The sequence below is a fragment of the Phyllobates terribilis genome, unplaced genomic scaffold (genome assembly GCF_046119375.1).
Source record: "Phyllobates terribilis strain yellow unplaced genomic scaffold, ASM4611937v1 Scaffold_8__6_contigs__length_399053987, whole genome shotgun sequence".
In the NCBI taxonomy this organism is placed as follows: domain Eukaryota; kingdom Metazoa; phylum Chordata; class Amphibia; order Anura; family Dendrobatidae; genus Phyllobates; species Phyllobates terribilis.
This window is the reverse complement of record NW_027362768.1, coordinates 268,731,088-268,746,649: the sequence shown is the minus strand read 5'-3', so window position 1 is coordinate 268,746,649 and position 15,562 is coordinate 268,731,088. Positions and strand designations below refer to the sequence as shown.

The following is a 15,562-nucleotide window of genomic DNA, read 5'->3' as shown; positions in this document are numbered from 1 at the left end:
GTAGGCATTTACCAATAAACAAGGATTTTATTATATGTTCCTGATTTGAGGATTTTTCAGCGGCGTGGACGTATATCTCTACCTTCACCGCCTTTGGAAGAATGTAGAGGGGGAAGACCAGGTTGCAGCTCCACATATCTGTTCTATTGAAGCACCGGCTTTTCCCACCCAGGAGGCTGCTACTGCCCTTGTCGAGTGAGCTTTTAGATTCTCCGGCCCGGTTTCCCCGCTTGACGAGTATGCCAGGGAGATGGCGTCTCTTATCCATCTTGCCAGTGTTCCCTTGGAAGCTTTTTGTCCCTTCAGAGGTCCCTGGAAGCACACAAAAGAGAACCTTATCCTTCCTACTCTCCCGTGCGATCTATGAAAGTGTGATTCCACCTTAGGAAGGTATGCTGGGTCAGTCCTAAGTGTCACCCTGTCCTCTGGGATTTGCATGAAGGGGTGCCATGCTGATGAACTTGTATGTCGCTAACTCTTCGTGCCGATGTGAAAGCTACTAAGAGTGACGTCTTAAGAGATAGGGTTTTTAGAGATGCATCCGCTAAAGGTTTGAAGGGATGTTTGGTTAGGGTTGTAAGGACTAAGTTTAAGTCCCAAGGAGGAGTATTCCGGGAGGGGGTGGGCCTAGAACTGGATGAAGCCTTGATGAATCTAGATATCCACCTATTTCTGGCCAGGTCGCAGTTGTATAGGGCTCCTAATTCCGCAACTTGAACTTTGAGTGTGCTTGTGGCCAGACCCCGTTCTAACCCCCTTTGTAGGAACTCTAAGATGGAAGTAATGGGGACTTCCCCTTGTACCTTAGAACCTGAATATAAGAGGAATTTTTTCCTGGTTTTACCGTAAAGTCTGGTAGTTACGGGTTTCCTACTCTGTGGTAGAGTGGAGATCAAATTTGGGGAAAAACCTCTATCCCTTAAGAGCGCCCTCTCAAAATCCAGGCTGTCATGTGTAGATTTGCTACCTGAGGATAGAGGACCGGTCCCTGGAAAAGGAGATCCGGGATTTCCGGAAGAACCCAGTGGTCGGAGGTGGACATTATCCTCAGCCAGGAAAACCAGGGCCTCTTTGGCCAGAAGGGGGCTATCAAAATTACGTTTGCCCTGTCTTCCCTGACTTTCCTCAGAACTTCCGGAATAAGTGCGATCAGGGGAAAGGCATAGGCTAGCTGGTGCTTCCATGGGATTGTAAATGCATCTAGTGCTGCTGGGATCCCCTTGGTGTTTATTGAGCAGAATATGTCTACTTTTTTGTTCTGCCAGTTGGCGAATAGGTCTATGAAAGGGTATCCACACATTTTCGTGAGTTAGTTGAACACTAACTGATTCAGCTCCCATTTGCCCTGTTTCAGCTGGGTTCGGCTCAGGAAGTCTGCTGTGAGATTTTCTGTTCCTTTTATGTGGAGTGCAGACAGAGACCCCAAATTGTTCTCGGCTAACTGGAGGATGGATTTTGTTACTTGTAGTAGAGAATGGGACTGGGTCCCCTCCTGGTGATTTACTACTACTACTACCCTGTTGTCCGAGAACACTCTTACATGGTGTCCCTGTAGAGTGTTTAGAAATTTTGAGAGGGTGAATTTTACTGCTAGAAGTTCCTTCATGTTGGAGGATACACCTTTTAAGCCCTTTGTCCTGACCCCTTGAGCTATTTGGTCGTTTAGGTGAGCCCCCCACCCCCTGGGGCTTGCATCTGTAGTCAGAACCTGCGAGACTGAGATTGTCCATGGAACGCCTTGGGTTAAATTGTCCACCTCCACCCACCATCTTAGGGAGACTAAGGTTATTGATGACAAAGTTAGCTGACCTTCTAAGTGCCCTTTTAGCGATTTCTCTGCCCCCAAGATTTCCCACTGTAAGTCCCTGGTAGGTACCTGGGCCCAACGGACCCCCGGAATACAGGCTGTCATGGAACCTAGAAGGGACATTGCTTTTCGCAGAGTCATAGAGGGGTGGTCCTTTACTTGAGATATCCGAGCTATCATTTTCTGAATATTCCCTGCCGGGAGACGGCACTCCTGATTCCTCGAATCTAATAAAATGCCTAGATACTCTTGTACTTGGTCCAGCTCCAACTTGGACTTTTTTAGGTTGAGAAGCCAGCCTAAATTCGTCAAGGAATCTATGACCCTTGCCAGTTGGTCCTTGCAATGATTGAAAGAGTTGCCTCAGCAAATCATCCAGGTAAGGGGTAATCAGAATGTTTTGCTCCCTTAGATGGGCCATTACCTCCGCCACTATTTTTGTGAAAACCCTTGGGGCTATAGCTAGACCGAATGGGAGGGCCGTATACTGGTAGTGTTTGACTATTCCCTTTATCGATATTGCTACCCTTAGGAATTTCAGGTAATTTCTGTGCATGGGGACGTGATAATAGGCGTCCTTCAGATCCAGGATAGCCATAAAACAGCCTGGGAATAACAGTTTTACTGACGATTTTGACTCCATCTTGAAGGTTTGAACCTTCAGAAATGTGTTCAATTTCTTCAGGTTTACAATTGTTCTGAAAGTCCCGTCCAGTTTTTTCCTTAGGAACAGAGGGGAGTAGAATTCTTCGCCTTTCTCCTGGGCAGAGACTTCTTGAAGGACGGCTCTTTCTATTAGACCTAGGATTTCTTGTTCTAGTGCTGATTTTTCTACTTCTGATGACCTCTTGGGGGTTATGACAAAGTTTGGTCTGGGAATGGAGTGAAACTGAAATTTTAGACCTGTTTTTATCAGGTCTAAAATCCAAGAGCTGTTTGATATCTTTTCCCAGTCTGGGAGGAAAAGAAGAAGTCTCCCCCACACCTGGGGCTGATCCTTATTGGGTGGGTTTTCTGTGTTGTCACTGGGGGGGGGGGGGGTCTGTTAAACATAAATCCTTTAGTTTTTTTCTTCCTATCCTCCTACCTATCCTGGTCTTTGGGGGGTTTCCAGCGTATAAATTTTCTGCTCCGAAAGGGCTTCCCTGTATGAAGTACTGGAGAGGACAGGGAAACGTTTCTTGTTATCCCCAGCCTTGTTGAGAATATCATCAAGAGTAGGGAATAGGTCCAAATAGGAACTCACCCTCGCAAGGAATGGAACACAGCTTTAATTTTGTTTGGTGGCATTTAAGCCATCGGGCCCATCTGGCTGCATTAGAGAAGCCCGCTGCTCTGGCTGCCAGCCTAACAGAGTCAGCTGACGCATCAGCCAAAAATGCTGCTGCGCCCTTCATTACTGGGATGGAGCCTAATAAGTTATCCCTGGATGTTTTGTTTTTAAGTTGTGCCTCTAGTTGGTCTAGCCAGACCATTAATGATCTGGCTGTATATGTGTCTGCAACTGCGGGTTTTAACCCTCCCCCTGCGACCTCCTTATCCATTGGGTCTTTTAGTACCCCCATGTCCTCAAACGGCAGGGAAAATTTTTTAGAGGCTTTAGCTTTTGCCACATCTAATTTTGCTGCTTTTCCCCAGAATGAACATAGCGGGTCCTCAAAAGGGTATTTCCTCTTTGGGGACAACAGGCCCTTTCTTTCCGTCTTTTTCCATTCTCTTTTAATCAGGGAGTGGACTTTATCATTGAGAGGGAAAGATCTTCTTTTCTTTTGTTCAAGGCCACTGAACATCATGTCCTGGACCGATCTCTTGGGGCGAGGATCTACCAACCCCATGGTGGACCTAACTGCTTTAATTAAATTGTCTGTAGCCTCTATAGGAAAACAGCTACGTCCCCCTCCACCCCCGGAAGATGATGAGGATAAAGATAAGAAGGACGAATCTGTGTCTACCCCCTCTCCATCCAAACTGCTAGATCCTGATACCGGGGACAGATTGCGGGTTTTCTCCTGTTTCCCACCCCCCCCTTCTGCAGGGACTTGAAAGTATTTTCTACCTGGGATTTAATCAAGGATCTGAGCTCTGAGGCGAACTTAGGGGTCTCCTCGCAAATTGTCTGTTCATTACAAGAGCTGTATAGACTCTTCTCCCATGTGTGTTTGGACTTGCCCGTACTCTTCCTGCCCTGATGAGAGAGGAAAAAGAAGGGGCCCAAATTGTAAAGTGAGCTTTCACAAAGATCACTTACCATCCTGCTGTAAGAGGGAGTGCCGGATTTGGAGAGGAACTCGTTCCTGTAGATGGGTTTTTCCTCGAGGTTGATGCCCCACTGGAGTCCTTGCCGCGTTGCGAAGACCTGCCGGAACGCCCGCTTCCGCTGTTACCTTGGCCGTGCTGGAGTGAAGGGTCACTGGGGGTTCCTTTGGCACGCTTCCCTTGTTGCGGTGGTGGAGGTGAGTGGGGATGCAGGGACTGCACCTCCTCTAGCTCCTGCTCGCTCATAGCTAGTGCCAGAGTGTGCTAAGGAAGAACTTTCCCAGTGCTTAACCCCAGTATTTAAACCCCTATAGGGCTCCACCCCTCCTCACCTGGCTTGAATTTCCCATCAGCCAGCCGTGGGGCCTTTGTGTGCTGCACCCTCCCCCTGGGGGATATGGGCGCGCACCTCTCCAGTATGGGGGACGCCCCCCTGCTGCTATTCTCCAGGTTGGGCGGTGGGTGCAATGTGTCCAGGGATCCCGTGCCTGCGTTCAGATGCGCCGCTCCCAGAGATGCACCGCGGCACGCGGCACGTCCGGTGTGCGCACCCAGCCTTGCGGCTAGTGTCAGGGGGAGGCGCCCAGCAAGCGCGCGCCCAGTCACGCCAACTCCCCAGTGGTGCATCAGGGCACGCGTCACGGGGAGGCGCTCGGCGAGCGCGCTTCTGCATAATGGGACCCAGAAGTCCCAGGCCTACTCACCGCCCTGGGCACCCAGCACCACCAGAGAACGCAGCGGCTTCAGCCTTCTTCTGCGCCGCGTCTCCCTGCCACCCTGGAGGCCCACTGACCTCAGTGGTGGCGCTTCAGGACACCGTGCCAGCTGAGGCAGGGAACCCCCGCTGCCTGAGCCAGACTGGCCGGGGCTGGTATGTCATTTCATGATTCTTCTTTCTTCTTAGAAAGCTGTAGGTCCCCGTCAAGGACAGGAAACCAACTGATGAGGGAGAGAGGTACCGCCCTTTTTATCTGTAGGTTTACTGTTCTTTAAGGGCGGATTCCCTTTCTCTCCATGGTGCCATCATGGGGGAAGGAGAAAAAATTTTCACAAAAAAGTTATTTTTGACCCAATTTTTTTACTTTTGCAAGGGTAACAGGAAAAAAATGGACAACAAATTTGTTGAGCAATATCTCCTGAGGAAGCCGATACCCCACATGTGGGAGAAAACCACTGTTTGGGCGCACGGCAGAGTTCGGAAAGAGCGCCATTTGACTTTTTGAATGTAAAATTTGATTGAATAATTAGCCGACGCCAAGTCGCGTTTGGGGAGCACCTGATGTGCTTAAACAGTGGAAACCCCACACAAGTGACACCATTTTGGAAACTAGACCCCTCAGAGAACTTATCTAGATGGTAGTGAGCTCCTTGAACCCCCAGGTGCTTCACATTCAGCCGTAAAAATAAAATTTTCACATTTTTCCCACAAAAATGTTTTTCAGTCCCCAATTTTGCATTTTCATAGGGGTAACAGGAGAAATTGCACCATATAATTTATTGTGCAATTTCTCCTGAGTACGCCAATACCCAATATGTGGGGAAAAACTATTGTTTAAGCGCACGGCAGGGTTCAGAAGGGAAGGAGCACTGACTTTTTGAACACAAAATTGGCTGGAATTGAGAGCGGACGACACGTTGCATCTGGAGAGCCCCCGATGCGCCTAAACAGTGCAAACCCCCCACAAGTGACCCCATTTTGGAAACTAGACCTCTCAAGGATTTTATCAAGGGGTATAATGAACATTTTAAACCCAGAGGTACGACACAGAATTTGATAACATTAGGTCATCATATTGAATAAAATGAATGAAAGCAAATACTCGCTACTTGAGCTTGCATCGGGTACTCGGGTATGCACCAAGTATTGCGGGTGCTGGAGTGACATGCTCGAGTCTCCGCCCTGCATGTTTCACGGTTGTTAGACACCCAAAAAAAAACAACATGCGGGGATTTCCCATGCATGGCAGGCAATCCCCGCGTCTTTTTATGGTTGTATAACAGCCACGAAACATATGGGGCGGAGACTCGAGCATGTCACTCGAGCATCTGCGATACTCAGTGCCTACCCGAGCACCCGATGCAAACTCAAGTAGTGAGCACTTGCACTCAACACTAGTCGCCATATTGTCATTTTTTTCTTTACATTTGAAAAAATCCTAACCCCAACACAACCTTAGCACAACCCTAACCCTAGCACAACCCTAACCCTAGCACAACCGTGATGCCGTTCCGTGTGTGGTAAAATTGATGAGGCAGCACTATTCTTCGGGTCAGTAAGTTTACAGTGGTACCATATTTATATAGTTTTTTTATGTTTTGACGCTTTTATACAATAAAAACTATATTATAGAAAAAATAATTTTTTGCATTGCTTTATTCTGAGAGCTATAACTTTTACTTTTTGGCTGATGGAGCTATATGGCAGCTTGTTTTTTGCGGGATAAGATGACGTTTTCAGCGGTACCATTTTTATTTACATTCGTATTTTTGATTACATTTTATTCCATTTTTTGTTTGGCGGTATGATAAAGCATCGTTTTTTGCTTCCTTTTTTCTTTACCATGTTCACTAAATAGGTTAACTAGTGGGACAGTTTTATAGGTCAGGTCGTTATGGACGTGGTGATACCAAATATGTGTACTTTTATTGTTTTGGTTTTTTTTTTATAATATTTATTTATGGGTACAGTATTTTTATTTTATTGGATTACTTTTTCATTTTTTTTATATACAGTACAGACCAAAAGTTTGGACACACCTTCTCATTTAAAGATTTTTCTGTATTTTCTTGACTATGAAAATTGTACATTCACACTGAAGGCATCAAAACTATGAATTAACACATATGGAATTATATACTTAACAAAAAAGTGTGAAACAACTGAAAATATGTCTTACAGTGGTGGCCAAAAGTATTGGCACCCCTGCAATTCTGTCAGATAATACTCAGTTTCTTCCTGAAAATGATTGCAATCACAAATTCTTTGGTATTATTATCTTCATTTAATTTGCTTGCAAGGAAAAAACACAAAAGAGAATGAAGCAAAAATCAAATCATTGATCATTTCACACAAAACTCCAAAAATGGGCCAGACAAAAGTATTGGCACCCTCAGCCTAATACTTGGTTGCACAACCTTTAGCCAAAATAACTGCGAACAACCGCTTCCGGTAACCATCAATGAGTTTCTTACAATGCTCTGCTGGAATTGTAGACCATTCTTCTTTGGCAAACTGCTCCAGGTCCCTGATATTTGAAGGGTGCCTTCTCCAAACTACCATTTTGAGATCTCTCCACAGGTGTTCTATGGGATTCAGGTCTGGACTCATTGCTGGCCACCTTAGAAGTCTCCAGTGCTTTCTCTCAAACCATTTTATAGTGCTTTTGGAAGTGTGTTTTGGGTCATTGTCCTGCTGGAAGACCTATGACCTCTGAGGGAAACCCAGCTTTCTCACACTGGGCCCTACATTATGCTGCAAAATTTGTTGGTGGTCTTCAGACTTCATAATGCCATGCACACGGCCAAGCAGTCCAGTGCCAGAGGCAGCAAAGCAACCCCAAAACATCAAGGAACCTCCGCCATGTTTGACTGTAAGGACCGTGTTCTTTTCTTTGAATGCCTCTTTTTTTTTCCTGTACACTCTATGTTGATGCTTTTTGCCAAAAAGCTCTACTTTTGTCTCATCTGACCAGAGAACATTCTTCCAAAACGTTTTAGGCTTTCTCAGGTAAGTTTTGGCAAACTCCAGCCTGGCTTTTTTATTTCTCAGGGTAAGAAGTGAGGTCTTCCTGGGTATCCTACCATACAGTCCCTTTTCATTCAGACGCTGACGGATAGTACGGGTTGACACTGTTGTACCCTCGGACTGCAGGGCAGCTTGAACTTGTTTGGATGTTAGTCGAGGTTCTTTATCCACCATCCGCACAATCTTGCGTTGAAATCTCTCGTAAATTTTTCTTTTACCTCAACGTCTAGGGAGGTTAGCCACAGTGCCATGGGCTTTAAACTTCTTGATGACACTGCGCACGGAAGACACAGGAACATTCAGGTCTTTGGAGATGGACTTGTAGCCTTGAGATTGCTCATGCTTCCTCACAATTTGGTTTCTCAAGCCATCAGACAGTTCTTTGGTCTTCTTTATTTTCTCCATGCTCAATGTGGTACACACAATGACACAGGACAGAGGTTGAGTCAACTTTAATCCATGTTAACTGGAATGCAAGTGTGATTTAATTATTGCCAACACCTGTTAGGTGCCACAGGTAAGTTACAGGTGCTGTTAATTACACGAATTAGAAAAACATCACATGATTTTTCAAACAGTGCCAATACCTTTTGCCTTCATTCTGCGGTCCAGCTCACCCCAAACCACTCCTTCTTGGTCAAATAGCCCTTACATAGCCTGGAGGTGTGTTTGGGGTCATTGTCTTGTTGAAAAATAAATGATGGTCCAACTAAATGCCAACCGGATGCAATAGCATGCCGCTGCAAGATGCTGTGGTAACCATGCGGGTTCAGTATGCCTTCAATTTTGAATAAATCCCCAACAGTGTCACCAGCAAAGCACCCCCACACCATCACACCTCCTCCTCCATGCTTCACGGTGGGAACCAGGCATGTAGAGTCCATCCGTTCACCTTTTCTGCGTCGCAAATAGACACGGTGGTTGGAACCAAAGATCTCAAATTTGGACTCATCAGACCAAAGCACAGATTTCCACTGGTCTAATGTCCATTCCTTGTGTTCTTTAGCCCAAACAAGTCTCTTCTGCTTGTTGCCTGTCCTTAGCAGTGGTTTCCTAGCAGCTATTTTACCACCATGAAGGCCTGCTGCACATGAGGTTCAGCAGCAGTATCACCGGTTACAGGCCGCCAATGTAGGGGTTTCTGCTGGTAGACCTGTCCAGTCTGAAACCAAGATTGACCTCCCGGACAGATTTTCAGGAGGTAGGGACAAGTTTTTTGTGTTTAAGGAGGCATGCAAATTGTACTTAAAACTTCGTCCCTACTCCTCCGGTAATGAGGAGCAACGGGTTGATATTGTGATCTCTCTACTGCAGGGCGATCCTCAGTCATGGGCGTTTTCATTACCGCAGGACAGTTTGTCTCCAATCTGTGGAGGTTTTTTTTGGAGCTCTTGCCCTTATCTCTGATGACCCTGACCGAGTCGCCTTGGCTGAGTCTAAGCTACGTCACCTTCAGCAGGGGATTCGGTCATTGGAAACATACAGTTCGGAATTCTGTAGATGGGCAACAGATTCCAAATGGAATGACTTTGTGTAGAATATAAGATTGAAAGTTCCTTCCTGGAAGCTGGGACCTAGGTTTATTGGTCCCTATAAAATTACCGCCGTCATTAACCCAGCAGCGTTTCGTCTTGAACTTCCTCGGGCCTTTAAGATTCACAATGTGTTCGACAGGTCCTTACTCAAAAGGTACGTAGAGCCCCTTGAGCCCTCACCTCTATCACCGCCCCCAGTAATGGTTGATGGTAATTTGGAGTTCGAGATTAAGGATAGCAGATTCTCGTCTCCAACATCGTTCTCTGCAATACTTGGTGCACTGAAAAGGCTATGGTCTAGTGGAGAGGACGTGGGTTTCAGCGTCAGAGGTGAACGCTCCCAAATTGGTTTGCTCTTTTCACACCTCTTTTCCTGGGAACCCCGAACCTGAGTGTCCAGAAGCCACACGTAGATGGGGGCTACTGTCACGGGTGTGTCAGAGGTGATAGACAGTCGTCCTGAAGTGGCTTGAAGGAGGTCTCCACGTTTTGCATTGCAGACCCAGCGACTACCTCCCTCTGGCCTGGGTGTGTATATATATATATATATATATATATCTGGTCTCTCCAGGTGGGCAGTTATACTCATTCCTACTTGGAACTTGGCTGAAGTAGCATCACGTCCTCTTTGGAGTCTTGAGGCCGTGTGCCCTGTTGGAGTTTCTTCTAAAGCTATTGTAATTCCCCTGTGTTGTCTTCCCCTTTTGTCTTTAGAGTGCTAGCAGAGGTTGACTAGTGCTCATCTCCTTCCTTCCCCAGCTATAGCCTTACGCCAGAGATAGTAGGGCAAGGCACGTGATCGGCGACAGCTAAAGAGGCTATATAGGGACATTAGGGGAAATCAGGGTGACGCTAGTACAGTTTAGGAGGTCACCACTTCTCCCTTTCCCTAGTGTTTGGGCTCCCTTTCGCCCTTGTGTTGCACTCACACCTGGAGTGATTCTGTGTTGCACTCATACCTGGCGTGACAGTTAAACAGTGCTCCTTCCCTTCCGAGCCCTGCCGTGCACCCAAACAGTAATTTTCCAACACATATGGGGTATCAACGTACTCAGGAGAAATTGTTCAACAAATTGGTGCAATTTCTCCTATTACCCTTGCGAAAATCAAAAAATTGAGGCTAAAAAAAGTTTTTGTGGGAAAAATATGAGTTTTCATTTTCTCGGCTCAACGTTATAAACTTTTGTGAAGCACCTCGGGGTTCAAGGCACTCACTGCCCATCTAGATAAATTCCCTGAGGGGTCTAGTTTCCTAAATGGGGTCACTTGTGAGAGGTTTCCACTGTTTAGGCACATTGGGGGCTCTCCAAACGCAAGATGGCGTCCACTGCTGATACCAGCCATTTTTGCATTCAAAAAGTCAAACGGAACTCCTCCCCTTCCCAGCCCTGCCATGCGTCCAAACAGTAGTTTTCCTCCCCATATGGGGTATATGCGTACTCAGGAGAAATTGAACAAATTTTGGAGTTCACTTTCTCCTACTACCATTGTGAAAATAAAAAAAAATGAGGATAAAGGAAAATTTTTGTGAAAAAAAAGTAAAATGTTCATTTTTTTTTTCCTTCCACGTTGCATTAATTCCTGTGAAGCACCTGTAGGGTTAATAAACTTCTTGAATGTGGTTTGAGGACTTTGAGGGTTGCCGTTTTTAGAATAGTGTCACTTTTGGATATTTTCTGTCATATAGGCCCCCTAATGTCACTTCAAATGTGGTCCCTATAAAATGGTTTTGTAAATTTTGTTGGAAAAATGAGAAATTGCAGATCAACTTTTAACCCTTCTAACTTCTTAACAAAAAAATTATGTTTAAAAAATGATGCATACGTAAAGTAGACATGTGGTAAATGTTATTTATTAACTATTTTGTGTGACATAACTCTGGTTTAAGGGCATAAGAATTAAAAGTTTGAAAATTGCTACATTTTCAGCATTTTCGCCAAATTTCCAATATTTTCAAAAATAAACGCAAGTCATATTGAACAAATTTTACCACTATCACGAAGCACACTGTCACAAGAAAACTAGCATATACACTGCTCAAAAAAATAAAGGGAACACTTAAACAACAGAATATAACTCCAAGTAAATCAAACTTCTGTGAAATCAAACTGTCCACTTAGGAAGCAAAACTGATTGACAATCAATTTCACATGCTGTTGTGCAAATGGAATAGACAATAGATGGAAATTATTGGCAATTATCACCTGCAGAACCACTCCTCAATAAAGGAGTGGTTCTGCAGGTGGGGACCACAGACCACATCTCAGTACCAATGCTTTCTGGCTGATGTTTTGGTCACCTTTGAATGTTGGATGAGCTTTCACACCTATGGTAGCATGAGACAGACTCAACAACCCACAGTAGTTGCTCAGGTAGTGCCGCTCATCCAGGATGGCACATCAATGCAAGCTGTGGCAAGAAGGTTTGCTGTGTCTGTCAGCGTAGTGTCCAGAGGCTGGAGGCGCTACCAGGAGACAGGCTAGTACACCAGGAGACGTGGAGGGGGCCGTAGGAGGGCAAAAACCCAGCAGCAGGACCGCTACCTCTGCCTTTGTGCAAGGAGGAACAGGAGGAGCACTGCCAGAGCCCTGCAAAATGACCTCCAGCAGACCAGAAATGTGCATGTGTCTGCACAAACTGTTAAAAACCGACTCCATGAGGGTGGTATTGTAGCACCCCGAGGACTCGGCTGCTACAGGGGTATTGCACCTCAAACCAGAGGTGTGGTATTCCACTCCCGGGTAAGGATGGAGTGTGGGACCGAGCTCAGTTAGTTGCATGCACTACACTCATCCCATTTCCGGGGGACAGAACAACGGTACTCCCACCAGATAGATGTGTAGGTACGACAGCGTCTGTCCCTGGCTGGAGTGGGAGGGGGGGAGGAACATCCCAGTAGTGTAGGAGCAGTCAGGGGAGGGACTCTGGGCATAGGAAGGAGCCCATTGGGTGCTAGTCACCTGGGCTCGGGTGTCAGAGGGAGTATAAGAGGTGGGCACCATCTTTAGACAGGGTCCTGTTCAGAGGAGGGTCTGTTCGGAGAGGAGCTCAGCCAGAGAGGGCTGAGGGGGAGCTGTGGCTCCGTCTGGGCCCAGCTCCAGAGCCAGGCCTGAAGCACAGAGAAGAGGAACAGAAACACCAAGAAAGGCCCAGAGACGTAAGAATAGAGGGAACCCTGAGATCCCACAAGAGAACAAGTTAACGGGTGAAGGGTTGGCAGAAGAGGGTACCGGATCCCAAACTGGTAGAGGCTAAACATCCTTAGCCAGGAACCGGAGGTCGTGGACAAGTTTTGGCGCGACCCCTCACCATATCCACCAGGAAGGCAAACCACGCATAGGGTCAGGGAAGCCGGGAAAGGTTTCGCCACCAAAAGACCCAAGGGAGCCGGACAAAGGTGGGTCCCTGGTGAGGACGGCCCGTAGGAAGGAATAGAGGGGAGCTTGGGACCACGCTCTGGAACTGCCTGGGAGTTGGCCGAGTCCCGCACCTGGTGGACGCAGCACGGCTCGGGTGGTCACTCTTGGCCGAAGTGACCGGAGCAACACCTGTGAGTAAAAGCCTTAAAACTGCACCACACGTCTCTGAACTTCCTTGCTGCACCCTCACTACCACTATCTTCTACATCTGCTGCCCTGAGGTCATACCCCTCCCGTTGGGGGTTCTACCAGCTACGCTGCACAACCTTACCACCGGCCTCAGCGGTCTGCCCTGCAGCGGCGGCTTCATAGCCGCATTCAACGGGTGGCGTAGTCGAACATTCTAGCATCTACTGCTAAAGACTGCCGCTCAGTTTGACTCCCTGGGCACGGACCGGGTCACCGCCACGAGACTACTACCCCCATCTGATCCGGCTCCGGGTAAGCCCCCGTGCGCGCGATGCCGCACGACACAGCAGGCCCAGGGGCGCGTCAGTATGAGGGCCTGACGTCCACAGATGGGGGTTGTGCTCACAGCCCAACACCGTGCAGGACGCTTTGCATTTGCCACAGAACACCAGGATGGGCAAAGTCGCCACTGGCGCCCTGTGCTCTTCACAGATGAAAGCAGGTTTACACTGAGCACATGTGACAGACGTGACAGCCCTCCATGTGCTCGCCAGAGGAAGCCTGACTGCCGTTAGGTACTGAGTTGAGATCCTCAGACCTCTTGTGAGACCATATGCTGGTGCGGTTGGCCCTGGGTTCCTCCTAATGCAGGACAATGCCAGACCTCATGAGGCCGGAGTGTGTCAGCAGGTCCTGCAAGATGAAGGCATTGAAGCTATGGACTGGCCCGCCCGTTCCCCAGACCTGAATCCGATTGAGCACATCTGGGACATCATGTCTCACTCCATCCACCAACGTCACGTTGCACCACAGACTGTCCAGGAGTTGGCGGATGCTTTAGTCCAGGTTTGGAGGAGATCCCACAGGAGACCATCCGCAACCTCATCAGGAGCATGCCCAGGCGTTGTAGGGAGGTCATACAGGCACGTATGCACACAATACTGAGCCTCATTTTGACTGCTTTTAAGGACATTACATCAAAGTTGGATCAGCCTGTAGTGTGTTTTTCCACTTTAATTTATTTTGGGGGTGACTCCAAACCCAGGCCTCCATTGGTTAATACATTTGATTTCCATTGATGATTTTTGTGTGATTTTGTTGTCAGCACATTCAACTTTGTACAGAACAAAGTATTCAATGAGAATATTTCATTCATTCAGATCTAGGATGTGTTATTTGAGTGCTCCCTTTATTTTTTTGAGCAGTGTATATCAGAATCACTGTGATATATTGAAGCGTTCCAGAGTTATTACCATATAAAGTGACACTGGTCAGAATTATAAAATTTGGCCTGGTCATGAAGGTGAAAACTGGGTTGGGGGGTGAAGGGGTTAAACATGTTTTGTCTCTTACGTGTATAAGCTCGGGCATATAACACATTGTCGAGCATTGCATCATGATCCACACCAAATCGATCAGCTATATCTCGAAGACGATCTGGGCGGCTGCAAACATTATTAAGGAATAATTGTTTCTAGAAATGTACTAATGTTATGATACCAAATGAAATAATAATATAACCAAGGGATGTGTGTTTCGGTCCGAAGCCTCGATAGACTGAGCATGCTCAGTGTGGCGCCATGACGACAAGATGTCCAGGACAAGAGAGAGAGCAAGAGAGAGACACATTCACTAGTACACTCCTATATTATCAGTACATTATACATACAGCGCTCAGCATAAGTCAGTACACCCCCTGTATTCACAGGACGTTATACATACAGCGTTCAGCATAAGTCAGTACACCCCCTGTATTCACAGGACGTTATACATACAGCGTTCAGCATAAGTCAGTACACCCCCTGTATTCACAGGACGTTATACATACAGCGCTCAGCATAAGTCAGTACACCCCCTGTATTCACAGGACGTTATACATACAGCGTTCAGCATAAGTCAGTACACCCCCTGTATTTGACGCACCCCTGGGCCTACTTGGTGTAGCGTTGCGCACGCGGGGACTACCCGGAGCCGGGCCTGTTGGGGGTAGTAGTCTCGTGGCGGAGACCCGGTCCGTGCCCAGGGAGTCAGACTAAGTGGCGGTATATTAGCAGTAGATGTAGGACGACTACGCCACCCGTTGAATGCAGCTATGGAGCTGCCGCTGCAGGGCAGACCGCTGAGGCCGGTGGTAGGATAGTGCAGCGTAGATGGTATAACCCCCAACGGGAGGGGTATGGCCTCAGGGCAGCCGACGTGGATGATGGGGGTAGCAGGAACCACTCAGAGACGATGCGGTGTAGTTCAGGGTCTTTACTGGTGACAAAGATAGACCCTCCCGGAGTACTGGCTAGCGGTCGGGGCCTGGTCAGTCCTTGAGCAGATGGGATCCCCCTTGGCCAGGCGGAGTTGTAGGCCTCCCCAACTAATCGTACTCTTCTGGCTACCTTGCTAGAGGCGGGTAAAAGTAGCCCACGTCCCTGAGTGTACCGTGTGGTGCTCACCCGTATGGCCGGTGACTCGGGGCCTTCTAGTGGCTTCCGCTCCACGACGGCGGTGCTGGTCCCTTGCGTGTGACCGTGCCTTCGGGTTTCTTGGCCAGAGGACCTGAAATCCCCTGCCGGGCGGTTTCTGCTGCTGGGTCTGGGTTAATCCCCACAGCCTCGGACTCCGGGTCCGGTAGTAACTCTTCAATCAGGGCGAGCTCTTCAGCTGCCAGCCCCTGATTCCT

The 15,562-nt window shown here is 47.6% G+C and overlaps 1 pseudogene; it reads right to left on the bottom strand.

Moving 5' to 3' along the window:
* The window catches only part of LOC141157731 (meiotic recombination protein DMC1/LIM15 homolog), a 157,320-nt pseudogene that overhangs the window by 29,991 nt on the left and 111,767 nt on the right, over positions 1 to 15,562 (bottom strand).